Source organism: Dermochelys coriacea, chromosome 2 (assembly GCF_009764565.3).
Source record: "Dermochelys coriacea isolate rDerCor1 chromosome 2, rDerCor1.pri.v4, whole genome shotgun sequence".
Lineage (NCBI taxonomy): Eukaryota > Metazoa > Chordata > Testudines > Dermochelyidae > Dermochelys > Dermochelys coriacea.
In genome coordinates, this window is record NC_050069.1 from 85118762 (window position 1) to 85134136 (window position 15375).

The 15375-nt window shown below is 43.0% G+C and overlaps 1 protein-coding gene and 1 long non-coding RNA gene across 2 annotated transcripts in view; one reads left to right on the forward strand and one right to left on the reverse strand.

Moving 5' to 3' along the window:
* Positions 1 to 1960, reverse strand: part of YES1 (YES proto-oncogene 1, Src family tyrosine kinase) — a 67327-nt gene extending 65367 nt beyond the window's left edge. Inside the window, exon 1 of the mRNA XM_038390361.2 lies at positions 1832 to 1960. The gene's annotated coding sequence lies outside the window, so the exon portion shown is untranslated. The remainder of the gene's footprint in view (positions 1 to 1831) is intronic.
* A 296-nt stretch (positions 1961 to 2256) lies between these two features.
* On the forward strand, positions 2257 to 7066 carry LOC122458716. The gene is made up of 2 exons (XR_006278900.1): positions 2257 to 2344; positions 5438 to 7066. It is a non-coding gene; the product is annotated as an uncharacterized LOC122458716 (long non-coding RNA).
* The last annotated feature ends 8309 nt before the right edge of the window (positions 7067 to 15375 follow it).

Consider the following 15375-nt stretch of genomic DNA (forward strand, 5'->3'; position numbering starts at 1 on the left):
CAGAACTTTGGTAGTGACACTAACTATATTTGAAAGCAAATTCATTATCAATGTCTGTTTCACGCTCTTATAATTTCTCAGAGAAAAAGTAATGGTTTACAGTGAAGTTTCACATCTTGGATTTCTGGACAAAGGTTAATTCTGTGTGAAATGACAAAGTTCCATTTAGTTTTATGAAACGGTCAGCATGTGAAAAAAAGCAAACAACTTCATTCCCCGCCAATATTCTCTACATTACCAACTGTTTTCAGACAGGTTTGCTCTAGACTATCTTAAAAATAGCTAATTTTAACATGAACAAACAAATTTAATTTTAAATGAGGACAAAAATTCTTTGGTGTGTTTGGGGAAATCTGTCCTGAGAATAAAGTTCTCTAGTGTTACATTGGACTCCGACAACGTAAAGTGCAGCACTCCATATCAGTGTGTGTACAGGTTATATAGAGTTGCATACATTACAACAAATGCAAGCAATTGCATGTATCTCAATAAAGGCACAAGATATATATATTGTGTATATATATATATATATATATATATATATATATATATATATATATATATATATATATATGTATGTATGTATGTATGTATGTATGTATGTATGTATGTATATAGGCCTATATGCATATAGGCACACACACTATATGGCCCCTATCTTATGGGAACTCAGGTACATGCTTGACTTTATGTAGTGCAGATAGTCCCATTCAAGTCAATGTGTCTACTCACAGTGCATAAAGTTAAGGACAAGCCTCTGCAGGATTGGAGGCCTATGAATTCTCTATATATTCTTTTAATTATTTTATTTATAAATAAAGAAGACTTGGTCAAGTGTTGTGATTGAAAAATATATATAAAAGTCAGAAATTTAAAGTAACCATGCCTCAGCTTATCACACAGATGTAATAAAGCCCAACCACAAACCGAATATACAATACTACATAATAATTAGACCGTGGGGCCAAGTTAGTTGATTTGGAAATCAATTTTCAATTTCCTGACTTTGCTGGTTTAGGTTCTCAAGACACAGTTGTTCTTTAACATAGTTTTGGGGGTTCGGGGTTTGGTTTTTTTTGCACTGAACTGATAAAAGAAGCAATTCAACCTTGGACCATGCTATACTGGATATGGCTCATTATGAGCCAAGATGGCCAAAATGAAAGCCAAGAAACAAACGCTCTTCCATCAATACCAGTGTAAAACATATGCTGGAGTAAGTGAAAGGGGGAAAACCTTGACCATACTCCAGCAAGGCGCATGCTGGAAGGCGAAGTGTCGAGGAAACCGAAAGGAGCGGGAAGTGAAAATGAAAAGTGGAGCCTCCGATAAACTTGGTTGCTCTTTCGCCCCCTCGCAAAACAATGGGACACGCTGTGGTTTTCAATCAAAGCAAGCCAGGGAAGGCAGAGACCCCTCTCCCCAGAGCAGTTGTTGCCAGGCTTCAAGCGGCCAACAGACAGCGGCCCCTGCCACCCTTGCAAGGAACCGGACTGACGGGCAGAGGGGAGCCACCAACGGGACCCTCCTGCTCCCCCCACCCCGGCGCCTCAGAGATAGTCCCCTGGGGTGCAGCCACCCCCCAGCCCGGCCAGGCACAGGGGCTCTGCTCCCCGCTGGGCAGGGAAAAGTTACCGGGAACTTTCTGTCAACCCAAGGGGGGCAGTGGAAGGGGGCGGGACGCCGCCCAGCGTCCTGCCAGGGGCACGGAGCCGGCGGGGGGAAGGGGCCGCGCTGACTGGGGGCTCCGGAGGGGGGAGGGACTGGGGCCTATCGCTCTCCGGGCGCCGCCGCAGCCTCTCCGGGGGTGAAGGCGCGGCCGGTTTCTCACCTGCGTCTCCAGCCGCTCCGGCAGGGACGGACTCGAGCCCCCTGCTCCTCCCGGGGCCGCCGGACCGGGCAGCAAAGCGGGAGGAGGGATCCGGAGGCGCTCGGAGACTCGCCGCGAGGAGGAGGAGGAAGCTCGCCCGGCCTTCTGCCTCCTGCCTCCCCCGCCTTCACTGGCGCTGCGGCCGCCCCATGCGCCCGCGGAACCTCCCCCTCTCGCAGCCCGACTCAGAGGCCGCGGGGCGGAGCCGGGCAGCGGGGGCGCTCCCCGCCCCCGGCGGCAGCTCCCCGTCAGCGGAGCGCCAAGTTCAGCGTCCCCGACCTAACATGGCGGCGGCCGAGGTGTTACCACCCCAGTCGGGCCCCCCCCCCCCGGCCAGAGGGGGCGCCCCCGAGGCCAGGGCAGCCGCGCTGTCTGTGGGTGGGAGCGTGGGAGGGGTTATGGGGGGGGGGGCGCGGCGGTAGGTGAGCCTCGGGCCCGGTATCCGGAGCCCCAACAGCGCGCGGGATGGGCGAGGTGGGTGGGGAGCGCCGAGCGTTTGCGGCGTGAGGTTTGGGGGAGGTGGTGCTGGAGCGGTTTGGCAGGGCTTTGCAGGGATTAGTTAGTCCATGGGCGGGGGGAAGCACAGGTTTGGGCGGGGGGGGGGAAGTTTTATGGATTTTTTTTTTATTGGCAATTAGGAGTCAGTAGTGGAGGAGCAGCGCTGGAAGGGCTTTTTTTGGCGGGGGGGGGGGATTAGGAAGAGCAGCAATACAGGGAGGGGGTTAGGGGGCAGAGAAGCCTCGGAGCTTTCCTAGGAATATTAGGGAAGGACTAGCAGCCTCTTTTTAGAGGGTGGAAGAGGTGCCGCGCTTTCTTTTCTCATCTTTCTTTTCTCCCCTACACCTGGCATTAGGGCTGTGACTAACTCAATGAGTTTTTAAATACAGCTTTTAAATCTTTCAACAACAAACTTCTTCAAAAGAAAAAGGAGGACTTGTGGCACCTTAGAGACTAACACGTTTATTTGAGCATAAGCTTCCGTGAGCTACAGCTCACTTCATCGCGTCTGTTAAAAATTGCTTTAAATTATTCCCTAAGTCTGCAAACGAATAAAATTTGGAAGGCTCCCTGTATTTCGTTCTTTATGTTTTCTTTTTAAATGTATTCAAGTGAAACAGAAGAGCCTTTCCTTGTCTTTCAGAAGTGCTTCTGTTACAGCTCCTGCTGAGGGGAAGTTCACTGCTTGCAGACCAGAGTCTTTAATTAGGAAAAGGTCAAAGTGACAACAGAATACGTAAACGTTTGAAATAATGCGAGATTAGCTTTTCCATCATCATTTCCTGCAACTTCAATTTCACGATTTAGCATTTCACATGTAAATAATCTAAAGTAATAATAACAAACAACAGTTTTTGTGAGGAGGAGGTAAACTTGAGTCTGCACAAGGGGAAGGGTCACAATCACAAAAGTGCAACAAGAAATGAACAAAAAGAAAATCCTACAAACCAAAGCTATTGAACTTTACATGTATAAGTCAGCAATTACCTCCTGCCTATTACTGGCCTTAATCTGTTGACAATTACTTTCATCATGATTTTTCCAGTACTGATAATAAGCTTATATCTAAGAACATAAGAACGGCCATAGTGGGTCAGACTAAAGGTCCATCTAGTCCGCTATCCTGTCTTCTGACAGTGGCCAATGCCAGGTGCCCCAGAGGGAATGAACAGAACAGGTAATCATCAAGTGATTCATTCCCTGTCACCCATTCCCAACCGCTGGCAAACAGAGGCTAGGGACAACATCCCTGTCCATCCTGGCTAATAGCCATTGATGGACCTATCCTCCATGAACTTATCTAGGTCTTAGACTCATAGAATATCAGAGTTGGAAGGGACTTCAGGAGGTCATCTAGTCCAACCCCCTGCTCAAAGCAGGACCAATCCCCAATTTTTGCCCCAGATCCCTAAATGGCCCCCTCAAGCTTTGAACTCACAACCCTGGGTTTAGCAGGCCAGTGCTCAAACCACAGAGCTACCCCTCCCCCCTATGGTTCTTTTCTGAACCCTGTTATAGTCTATAATTATTTGGCTCACAAGGCTCTCTTTTCTTCAGGACTGGTACAACTATTGCCTTTAGTCAGCCATCTGATACCTCCTTTTGCTCCCGTACCTTAAACATTTTTCCTAATGCTCTGATAGCACTTGTCCCATAGGCTTTTAGCAGTTCAGCTGTAATATTCAGCTGTGTATTCCTGCAGCTTTCCCAAATTTTTTTTAACTGAGACTTAAAGGAGTGGGTGAAGGGCAGCATGCAGGATTGGCTGCAGTCAGAAAGATTACAGTGCAGAAACTATAAAAGACAAACAAATGATAGGATGCCAGAGAAAATAATGCAAATACAATCAAGATCAGTCAGATGTAGAGGCAGACTACCTAGATGGTGGGACATTGTACATAAAAACAATGTCTTTAACCTCTTACTGATCCATGAGAAGATCTTTCCACTTAACTATCCCATGACTGCTTACTTTGCTTAAGAGAATTTGGTAAAATTTATTAAAGGTTTTCTGAAAGTGCACTATATCCACTGCATCACACTTGGCCACATGCTTGTTAACACCCTCAAATAATTCTAGTAGTTTGGTGAGGCATGCTTTCCCTTTACAAAAGCTGTGTTGACTCTTCCCCATCCTATTGTGTTTATCTCTGTCTAATAATTCTGTTCTTTACTATAGTTTTTACTAGTTTATCTGATACTGCAGTTATGCTTACTGGCCTGTATTTATCAGGATCATTCCTGGAGCCTTCTTTAAAAATCAGCATTATATTAGGTATCCTCCAGTCATCTGGTACAGAAGCTGATTTAAGCAATATGTTACATACCACAGTTGTACAGTTAGTAGTTCTGCAACTTCATATTTGACTTCCTTTAAAAACTTTTGGGTGAATACCATCTGGGGCTGTGACTTATTACTGTTTAATTTATCATTCTGTTCTAAAACCATCTCTATTGATACCTTAATCTGGGAAAACACCTCAGATTTGTCACCCAAAAGGAATGGCTCAGGTGTGGGAATTTCCCTCACATCCTCTGTAGTGATGATTAATACAAAGAATTAATTTAGCTTTTCCACAACAGCCTTGTCTTCCTTGAGTGCTCCTTTAGCACCTCCATCATCCAGTGGCCCCCCTTATTGTTTGGTAGGCTTTCTGCTTCTGATGTACTTAAAAGAAAAATTGCTGTTAGTTTTTGTGTCTTTTGCTGATCCTCTTGGATCAGATCCTGTGTGCCACTTAGGACTAAAAGGAATTCTCTCCCCTTGTAGGTTTCAGGGCTAGCTGCTACAAGAAGCAGTCATTAAGAGAGTCTAGAAATTTTCTCTCGGTATCTTGAGGTGACATGTTCCTAATCAGTATGGGGACAGTTGAAATCCCCCATTATTAATGGGTTTTCTGTAGCCTCTCTAATCGCCCTGCACGTTTCACAGTCACCATCACAATCGGGTGGTCAGTAGCATATTCCTATGGCTATATTCTTATTATTCATGCATGGAATTTTATCTGTGGTACTGTCTGATTCATTTATATTTTTTTTTACTATATTTTATTCTGTGCTTTCTTTCAGATGAAGTGCCACCGCACCTCCTGCCAGTGCAAACTACTGTCATTACTATATTTTTTGTACACTGGTTTTACTGTTTCCCATTGCTTATCCTTCTACCAATTTTCTGATTCTTATTATAGCAATATCATTTAATACCAAGCACTCACATTCACCTATGTTCATATTTAAACTTCTTGCATTTGTATTCAGGCATTTATAAAATTTGACAGTGTTTCATTTTCTGCCTTCATGTGATGTAGGAATATTATCTCCAGCCTGGTTATGGAGGAAAATGCCATGGTCAGGAGTGAATGATGTTGCTGTATTGCTCTCAGTGTTTGTAAAAGTGCTTTTGGCAGGAGGAGAATTACCACCTTTCACGGGTACCTTTACTTGTTTTCAACTGTCAGGTCACATGTGGATCTAGAGTTGCATCTGCTTACATCGTGTGTGAATTTGGCTCAAAGGATGGAGGTAGAACCTTCATAAAATATTAAACAGCTGATAGTGATTTTAATACAAATATGTATTAAAAATGAGAAAATAGTGTAATGGAGCTCAACATTTCTCTTAATTAGAGAATCTCATGGAGTACAATGATTTGTAATGTTTGATTTAAAACAAATGAGTTCATAGTTTCATATTTGTATCAGGAAGCAGTTAACAAAAAATAAATAAATTGCAAAGCAAGCTAATGTTTTAGGATCTGAAATTTCGTTACCATAAATCCCACTCATGTGATCTTGTTAAAATCAGTAAAGTCTATCATTTAATTACCTAAATCACATTTTATAGAATTGATATTTAATTTTCAAATTAAACACTGAGGTTTACAGATTCACATTAGCAAATTAATTACTTAAACAAAGAGTATATACAGCATAGGACAATTCTGATCTCACTAATACTGGTCAATGGAGTTCATTTGGATTTAAAGAGCAGAATTTGGACTTTAGGGCTCAGTTGTGTGCTCATATACAGAGGCAAGTATTTCTGCTTCTTGTATGCATAGTTAATTTTACTTGGTCAGGCTTCTACTCAGGGCACCCTCCTCTTTACCTCTTGACTGCAGTATTCCCTTAAAATCAATATAAGGAGTGAGTGAATTTTGGTGCCGTTCCTATTGTCTGAACAGTTCAATGTAGCCTCACTGTTTGTGCACATCAGTGAAGGTTTGTGTACTAGTCATGTGTAAATAGTTGTTTATGCAAAGTATCATTAAATGTTTTTTGAAAATTTAGCTATCAGCTGTTTAGTATTTTAACTCCCATAAGAGATGGTCATTATTTATACAACTATAAAACAATTTTTATTTAGATTAGTTAGCTAAAGGACTGGGGCTCCTATGCAACTCTAATACAACCACTACTAATAAAAAGGCAATGAAGTATGTGTGTAAGCAGGAGAAGGAACAGAAAGAAAGAAGGGGGAGTGGAGACAAAAGATACAACTTGGCTTTCCTCCTTCTATTGGGCATCTTTATGGATTCACTGATGGATGACCAAGGAAGAAAACAAAAAGAAACCCTTTGAGATTTTTGAAGATGAATGGGCTCAATTCCTGAAGAACTTGGACAGATGAATCTGATACATGAGGAAATTAAAGCACGTTACACTTTATAGACAGTAACTGGAAACACTTAAGGAAAACTGATAACTTGTTAAATTGAAGGAAGATTGTATTGTAGTGACAAAAAGATACATTTGCAGGGGTCTGTACCCTGCTCAGAGTTGTTTTTTTTTTTATTTTTAAAAAAGTTATAAAGTGGCACTTAAAACTCAGGCCTTCGGTTGCTGGCTAAAAATTCAATTATTAAGTGTATGTACAAATGGCATTGAAGAGCTAATGGGATTTCATTATTACCTATAAGTTCCAATTTGCATGTTGCATTAAAGGAATTCTGAATTCCATTTTTATTAGGATAAATTAGCAACAAACTGTGCTCATGAAAGTGTTTTATTTAATGGGGACTTTAAGCAGGTTTTTTATTATCATTATTATTATTCCTATCCTGTTTGCAAAGTAGTACAATACATTGCTCCAAAACACTGAATAGCAGAGTAAAACTGGAATAAGTCTACATCCATACTCCTGAGGGTGGGCATCAAATATGGTCTTGGTGTCTAAAAGGATTGGGGTTGATCTTACAGCACCCTCTTCCTACTGGACCATATTTTGCTCTTGTTGAGCCAGCTCACTCCCTGGAGTAATTCTGAGTGAGCTTTCTCAAGGAATCCAGGGAAGCAGTTTCCAGCAGTGTTAGCTGGCTTATTTTTAAGCATGCTTAACAAAACTTCACAGACTCTTCCCTCAAATGTCTGTGCAGGCCAAGCAGTCCCTTGCCCAAGTCTGTCCCTCACACCAATAACTTCAGCAAACCCAAACTTCCTAGCTCTTACCTCAGAGCCTAAGCAATAAAGAACTTCACACAGTCTCCCTTCTCTCCATTTGATTTCTGGACCAATTGCTTAGTTCAGTAGCAGTCCACTAGGAGCATAGCCCCTCAACTCTGTGGGGGAATTGCAATCCCCCTCCTCTGTTTCCTGCTGCCTTCTTTTACAAGGGTCAGGTAATTAAAGTTCTATCTCTCAGGTGCTGCAGGCAGAGCTAATCAGCTAGCCAGTTGCAGGCCTTTGGCCCTAGAGGAATGATATCTCTTAAAACTTCACAGAGTCATAGAAATCCTTTGCGTGGATTCTATATTTCTCTGGGCATATGACACATTTTATTTATTTATTTTTACATTTTATACAATTTAAATACATACATAGAGGAACATTTATGCCCCAATTCCCCAATACAGCATTTCTGTGGGCAAAGTGAATGCAAAAGACAGTGGCTCAAATTCCTCTCCAATGCAGCCACACTGAAGCAATGAATTTAGCACAACACGCCATTGTGCTAGACACTGTGCAATCACTTAACAAAAAGATGATCCCTCCCCCAAACCTTACAGTCTTTTTGATTTCATTGGTACTACTCACGCAAATGCATAACTGCAAAATTGGGGGCTGTTTATACACACGTTTCTCTGAAATCTCTCTGTTTTTCTCAGTTGGGTAAATATGGCAGTTAACATGATAAAATAAGAACTAATTCCTTAGCATTGGGTCTCTTAATAAGTCCTTTTGGTTTTTTACAGTGAAACACCTTTAAAGCAAATCATGTAAGTTATGTATGAATCTGGTAATGCTGTAAGATGGTTGAGTGTGAGGACGCTAACTGATCAATTTGGTATTGTTTCTTTTTTATTTTTTTAATTGTTTCCTTTTTTTAAAATAAAGGAAACAATTGATATAAACTTGTTTTTCCAAGTGAAGAAAAAAGTGTAAAGGGCCAAACTTTTCAATTACACTGGAGTAAATCCAGAATAACACCATTGATTTTAATGGATTTACTCCATCATTACACTGGCATAATTAAAATGCAGAGTTTTGCTCAAAGTCTAGCTTTTGTTTCTATGAAATCGGTACTTCATGTACATTTTGACCATTTAAAGTATTCTTTTTGAGTTATTCAGGTAGGGGAGCTATTCCTATTTCACAGTCATTCTCTGAGTATCTAAAAGCATACAATAGTGTACAAAGAAAGATAATAACCACTCACAAGTGCCCCTCCCCTTAAGCACAACCACCACCTGGAAATGCCCAGAATTTTTATATTTGCTACTCAAGAGGTCAAATCCTAAAATTCTTACTCAAGTAAGGTGTCCATTTTACCTTGCTGAATGTTTCTATTTATTTTCTGCATATTATGTTTTTAGCATACACAACAGGATCTCCATTTTTATAAAAGATAACTTGAATTTTTTTAAAACAAAGTGATTCAGAGTTAACTATAAAGTTACACTTTAGTTTAAGAAACCTTCAGCACATTAACATTTCTAGACCTATTGCTATTCATTTGTGTCGCATCCAGTTAAATCCGACATGCTGGATTACATTATATAATGCAAGGCATATTGCTGTCGTCTAATCTTTATCTCTTAATATCCAATCTCCTTTGGCTTGTACATGAGTATCGCTTATGGTTACTTAAAATAACCACTTATTTTTGTTTCAAGGACAGTGGTATATCTGATGAGCACTCAACACTCTTCCTTATTCAGCCAGAAGTCACACATCCTGTACCCTTGATTCTTGTATAATTTAAATTAGAACTGCATTGATAGGGCTCTTTCATTTAATTACACAAATCAAACATCTAAAGTGCATGAAGTCATAAATGTCAGAACTCTAGTGCTTTCGGTTTGGCCAGCATGTCCTTCAAAGAGGCTGAGACTTGTCCTTCCCTTTGCCCCAAACCAGGGTATATATATAGTCTCCCCCATAAACACATCCTGGAGAAAAGAAATACATGAGTTAAAACTAACCTTGGAAAGCTTTAATTTGGACATTAATGCTGGATCCCATTCATACCCTCAGAATACATTGGCTGCAGAATCAGATCAAATATGTTCTGACTTCAATTGGAAATGCACATGTATTCATTGCACACATTATATTGTCCTAATACCAAGTACTAAATGCCTAAGAAACTTCAATATAGGAAGCAATTCTTCCTATGTCAAATGTATTACTACAACATCTAGGGTGAGATTTTACACCCACTTGAAACAAAATTCATTCATTTCCCACAGCAACCTGAACTTCACACCCTAGCAAGTATGTGTTGCTAGATCTTTCATTATATGCCCAGTGTTATGAAAACAAAGTGAAATGCAATTCAGCAACTTTTTTAAAAAAGCACAAATACAGATGAACATGCAACCTCAATTCAGCCTCCTTCTGCTTCCTATTCAACTCTCTACTTCTGTCCAACTCTGCCCTCCCCGCTCCCACCAATTCCTGTCCTCTTTCCCCTCTGCTATTCCTCATCCTCTGACTCCTGAAACCCTCTCTCCTCTGTCAGCATTCAAATCTCATGCTTCTGCCTTCTTCATGCTGCCTGTGAGGCAGCCGGGGGAACATTGAACATACAATCTCCCTGCTCTCAGGTCTTGTGCTTGTGACACAATGGCCCCCAGCAGATGGCAGGATCAATTACAGGAAAAGTCATGCTCAGCCACTGCAGCCCTGGGATGCAGCATGCTCAGTAGCTTGGTGGGGATGAAACATATCCAGTCTGGTTGGCCTACAGGAGCTGAAATGAGGTGATGCAGACAGAATCTTCAAAGAATTTAGCTGTTATGCACTAGCAAGCCTCTACTGAGCATGTGAGAACTGAGATGTTTCTGAGGCTCACAAGTTTGCCAAATGTGGGTGGATTTTCACAGGCATAGCAAAAGGCACAGCCAGGCACCAGGGATACTCTCCCCCCATATTTCAAGTCCCGGCTTCAAAGCATGGGACCACTAGTGCTTCTCAGCAAAAGTGTTGGGAGGTTTTCTTTGAACACATGTCAAACATTTTCCCTTAATATTCTCAGAATGAACAATTTTAGCTCACACTTCAAGAAAACAAACAAACCAAACCAACTTCAGCTTGAGAGAGGCAGACATGTAGTTCAAAAGATTCCAGCCCAAATGGTTCAAGTTTGAGAAAATCATGAACTGAAAATAGGGTTTCATACAGGGAAATGTTGGATAGCGGTAATTATAGGTGGTGTCACCAGCTCTACATACAATAAATCCTGGCTTCTTTCATCTTTTATTTCCTTCACATTTTTAAAGTTAGTTTTGCAAGGACTCATTTGCACATTATCTAAGTGTACATTAGCTCATTCACTTGGATCCACATTTATTCACATATTGGTCCAGATTCTCAGCCCTGATCCCTCTTTGTCTTCCCTGCCTCAGCAGCACAAATTGGCCAGAGAGCTGCTCTAGAGGGGCAGCGGAAGACTACTCCCCTCCATGAGTGGGGCAGGGAGATCCTGGAAAGGGGTGTACTGAATAGACAGTGCTTTGCTTGATTCCTGGCTGGCACAGGGGTCCCTGCACTGGGCTGTTGCAGCCAGGTTTTAATTTGTCAGCATCTAGCCTCAGGATCAGGTGAGCAGAACCACCTTCCCCTGTCACTTCTCAGCTTTATCATGGGCCCAGGCCATGGAGCACTTTGAAAATAAGGATTGAGATCTTGAACTTGATTTGATATTCTTCAAGAAGCTAGGAGAGGGACCAGGAAAGGTTCACTCAGAACTACCCCTGGAAGAAACAGCCAGCCCTTTTAACCCTTTATTGGTACAAAGCCTTACAGATAAATCATTAAAAACAATAAGAGAACCTACATGCATACTAATCATCTTACCAGAATTAACCCCAATTCTAATTCAGATTCTGGCAGGCCCAGTCCTTCCAACACTGTCCTAAGGATTGGGGTCCTCTGTGGACCAGAGATCCTTTCTGTTTGCTGGATCAGGAAGAAGGTCATGAGTCAGTTTAATACCAGGCTATTTATCCAAAAATTCTTGCTTAGTCTGTTGGTCCCCAGAGAATCCAGATTGAACTAATACCTGTGTACCTCTCCTGGGTGGTTGAGGGTGGGGTGGGGATAGTTCCTCTGGAGATGTTAGAAGTGAATTTGCCTAATCCCCCTCTGCTGTTCTCCTATTTACCCTTCCCATGGAAATATACAATTCCATAATTGCATTTTTAATACAATGGCCCCCAAAGGTATTAACCTAATTCAGTAAACTTCATTCAGTATATTGCAAGAAATTGTCAGTCTGTCACACTCTGATCCTGCACTTACACGTGTGTGTCACATTCTTAAAGTTAAGGAAATACATAAAGCCCCGTCTACAATGGCAAGTTTCTGCTCAGTAAAGCGGCTTTCTGCGCTGTAACTCCTGAGGTGTACACACTGCCAGGCCACTTAGTGCGCAGAAACTGCGCTGTTGTACTGCTCTAAAAAAACCCACCCCAACGAGAGGCATAGACACCATGGCGATTACAGCGCTGCGATTGGCCCCTGGGAGGTGTCCCACAATGCCTGTTCTCACCTCTCTGGTCATCGGTTTGAACTCTACTGCCCTGCCCTCAGGTGACCAACCGTCATCCCCACCCCATACATTCCTTTTCAAATTTGAAAGTCCCCTTCCTGTTTGCTCAGTGATGTGTGCAGTGGTGCACCAGGCGATCCCCCATTTGGAGCAATGCCGAGTTGCTGGACCTCATTAGTATTTGGGGAGAGGAGGTTGTCCAGTCCCAGCTGAGCTCCAGCCATAGGAATTATGATACCTATGGACAGATTTCACGATGCATAATAGAAAGGGGGCATGACTGGGGCACATTGCAGTGTATGGTAAAACTGAAGGAGCTGCGGAATGCCTACCACAAGGTGTAGGAGGCAAACCACCACTCCTGTGCTGTCCCCATGAGCTGCCGCTTCTACAAAGAGCTGGACGTGATACTCGGTGGTGACCTCACCTCCACAGTAAAGGCCCATGTGGATACTTCATAGGCTCACATGCCAGTCGAGAGTGGACCAAGTCAAGAGGAGGAAATCTTGGATGAAGAGTGGAAGGGGGACTCAGCGGCAGAGGATGCTCAGAGGCCAGAGATGCCTGCAGCCAGGAGCTCTTTTCTACCCCGGAGAAGCCTAGCCAGTCACAGCAGTCGGATCTTGGTGAAGCACAAACAGGAGAGGAGTAAGTGGTAAGTGGATCTGATTTTGGGAATTGCTGAAGCGAGTTGTTGGGGACAGGAGGGTTGCAGAAAGCAAGCTTGTCTCCCACCGCATGCCTAGTCTGAGTGGTGGAACAGGCTGTTGATAGACTCCCTCACTTCACAGGAATCTCCCTCAGAGATCTCCAGGAAACTCTCATGGAGATACTGGGCAATCTGCTGCCGCAGGTTCTTCTGCAGAGCTGCTTTGTTTCTTGCCCCATTAACGGTAACTTTCCTGCGCCACTGTGCTGTCATGGGTGGGGATTGGGGGGTAACGGGACCGTTGCTGCACACAGGCAAGCTGTATAGGGGCCAGGGCAGAAGCTGCAGGCTTGGAGAAGATCCTCCCTTGATTCCCTGCTCACCCTCAGCAGCGAGATATCTTTCATAATGATCACATCCTGTGGAAAGTGTGGGAACAGGAACGATTATCAAGCCCCTCTCTACAGTACTAGCTCTCCCCAAGAGCCACCTGCTCAGTGTACAGCAGGGTCTGGGAAGAGTGAGTCACCCTGCCCCTGTGGCTATTCACTGTTTTGTGGGTCTTGTGACTCATGTATGCTTGCCTGGGGTCAGCCAGTTAGTGACATGTGTGTGAGTACTGGCTGTGTTTTAAAGCACTGAATCAGTGTTGTCTGTGTTGCAAACAATACTGCTTCTATAAAATGTTGCATTTAAACTTCACAGAGATGACCTTGGGAGGCCAGCCTCCCTTATCAACTGCAGAATGGCTGTGCAGAATTAGAAAGTGGCCATGAAGAACTAAGGAGGACTTGCTCCATGAGATGATGATGCACTCCACCTCTGAGAAACAGGAATTGAAGGAGTGGTGGGACAGTGAGAAGAGGGACCGAAAGGGGAACGCAGCACACCAGAAAGAAGCCACAGAGCGGCTCTTAAATGTTATGGAGCGCCAAGTGGACATGCTCCAGGCAGTACTAGGTCTTCAAACCGAGCAGCTCCATTCCCGCCCTCCCTTGTAGCCTTCCCAAGCAGTCTGTCCTACTCACCACTGACAAGAGCACTACCTAGATAAGTTTTGAGGTGGTGTGGTGGAAGCCTGGAAGTTGATTTACAGTAGCAGTAGGTGTGGTCTTACTGTGATTAACTCTATGAATACCACTTTATTTTAAGACCTGAAGGGACCATTAAATCAAAGGGACCGCCAGTATAACACAGGCCATTAAATGTCACCCCGTTGCCTCTGTACTGAGCCCAGTAACTTGCATTTGGCTAAAGCAGATTTTCCAGAAAGGCATCTGTGACAGAGGTTCCCTGGCAAAGGGTCCCTTCTACTTCACAAACAACTCTCACTCTAGACCTGACAAACTCACTATACCAAAATACATCTTACAGGATATTTATCCGTAAAGAGTAACATGTAAGGAATCTCCAGAAAGTTTGTAACTTGTCAAGATTCATAATCATTCTGAGATATATGTCTGAGTAATATTTAAGGAATAATGTAATTATATTGAAAGTATGCTTTATGGACTTGGAATAAAAGCTAGTCACCAGAGGATAATATGTCTAAGTGACTGCCCATTCAGGAAGGAAGTTGTCATCCCACTCTGGTTAGCTGCTGATGTAATGTCAGGCTTCATTGTCCAGCCTTGCTCCATCCCAAAACTTTCAATGGAAAACCATCAGAGACAACTCCAAACAGTCAAAACCACTTGGAGATAAAAAAAGGAACATTATAGACTCAGAATCACTCTGCCTATGAATAAAGACAAAAGATTCTTGTACTGAAACAGAAGAGGTGGAAGGACCTTCTGGATCCTTTCACTAAGGAGACATCTGGGAAGCAGGGAGTGTTCTCACAAAAAAAAAAAATGGACCCTGGTCCCTGTGAAACCAGCCAGATCTGCAATGGACTGAACTTTGGAGGAGGTGGGGGGGATGGGGAAACCTACTTTAGTAGATGGGAAAGGTAACTAGGTTAATAAGTTTAGACCCAGGTTCATTTTTAAAAATTTTATTTGTATTGTAACGATTTGTTTCCATGACTCTCTCTTGTTTGTAGTTAACTCTCCATACTTCCTTCATGAAACCAACTTTTGTTTTATTTTAAGTGCTCACACGTGCTTTGTGATTTTACAGGAGTGGTGATATCAGGTAAAACTAATAAACCGGGGCACATGACACCTTTGGGGGCAGAGGATCTGGGATTTCTGTGATTAGTCATTGTCAGAGGCTGGACATCACAGGGGAATGCTTCAAAGGGACTTGGGAACTGCGGTGCACCTATGGTTAACCTGAAAGGCAAGGTGTAGCCCAGAGGAGAGCACCTGAGTAGCTGAAAGGCCGGTGTTATAAGGGAGCTGGCACCCAGTCATGCACAAGCACA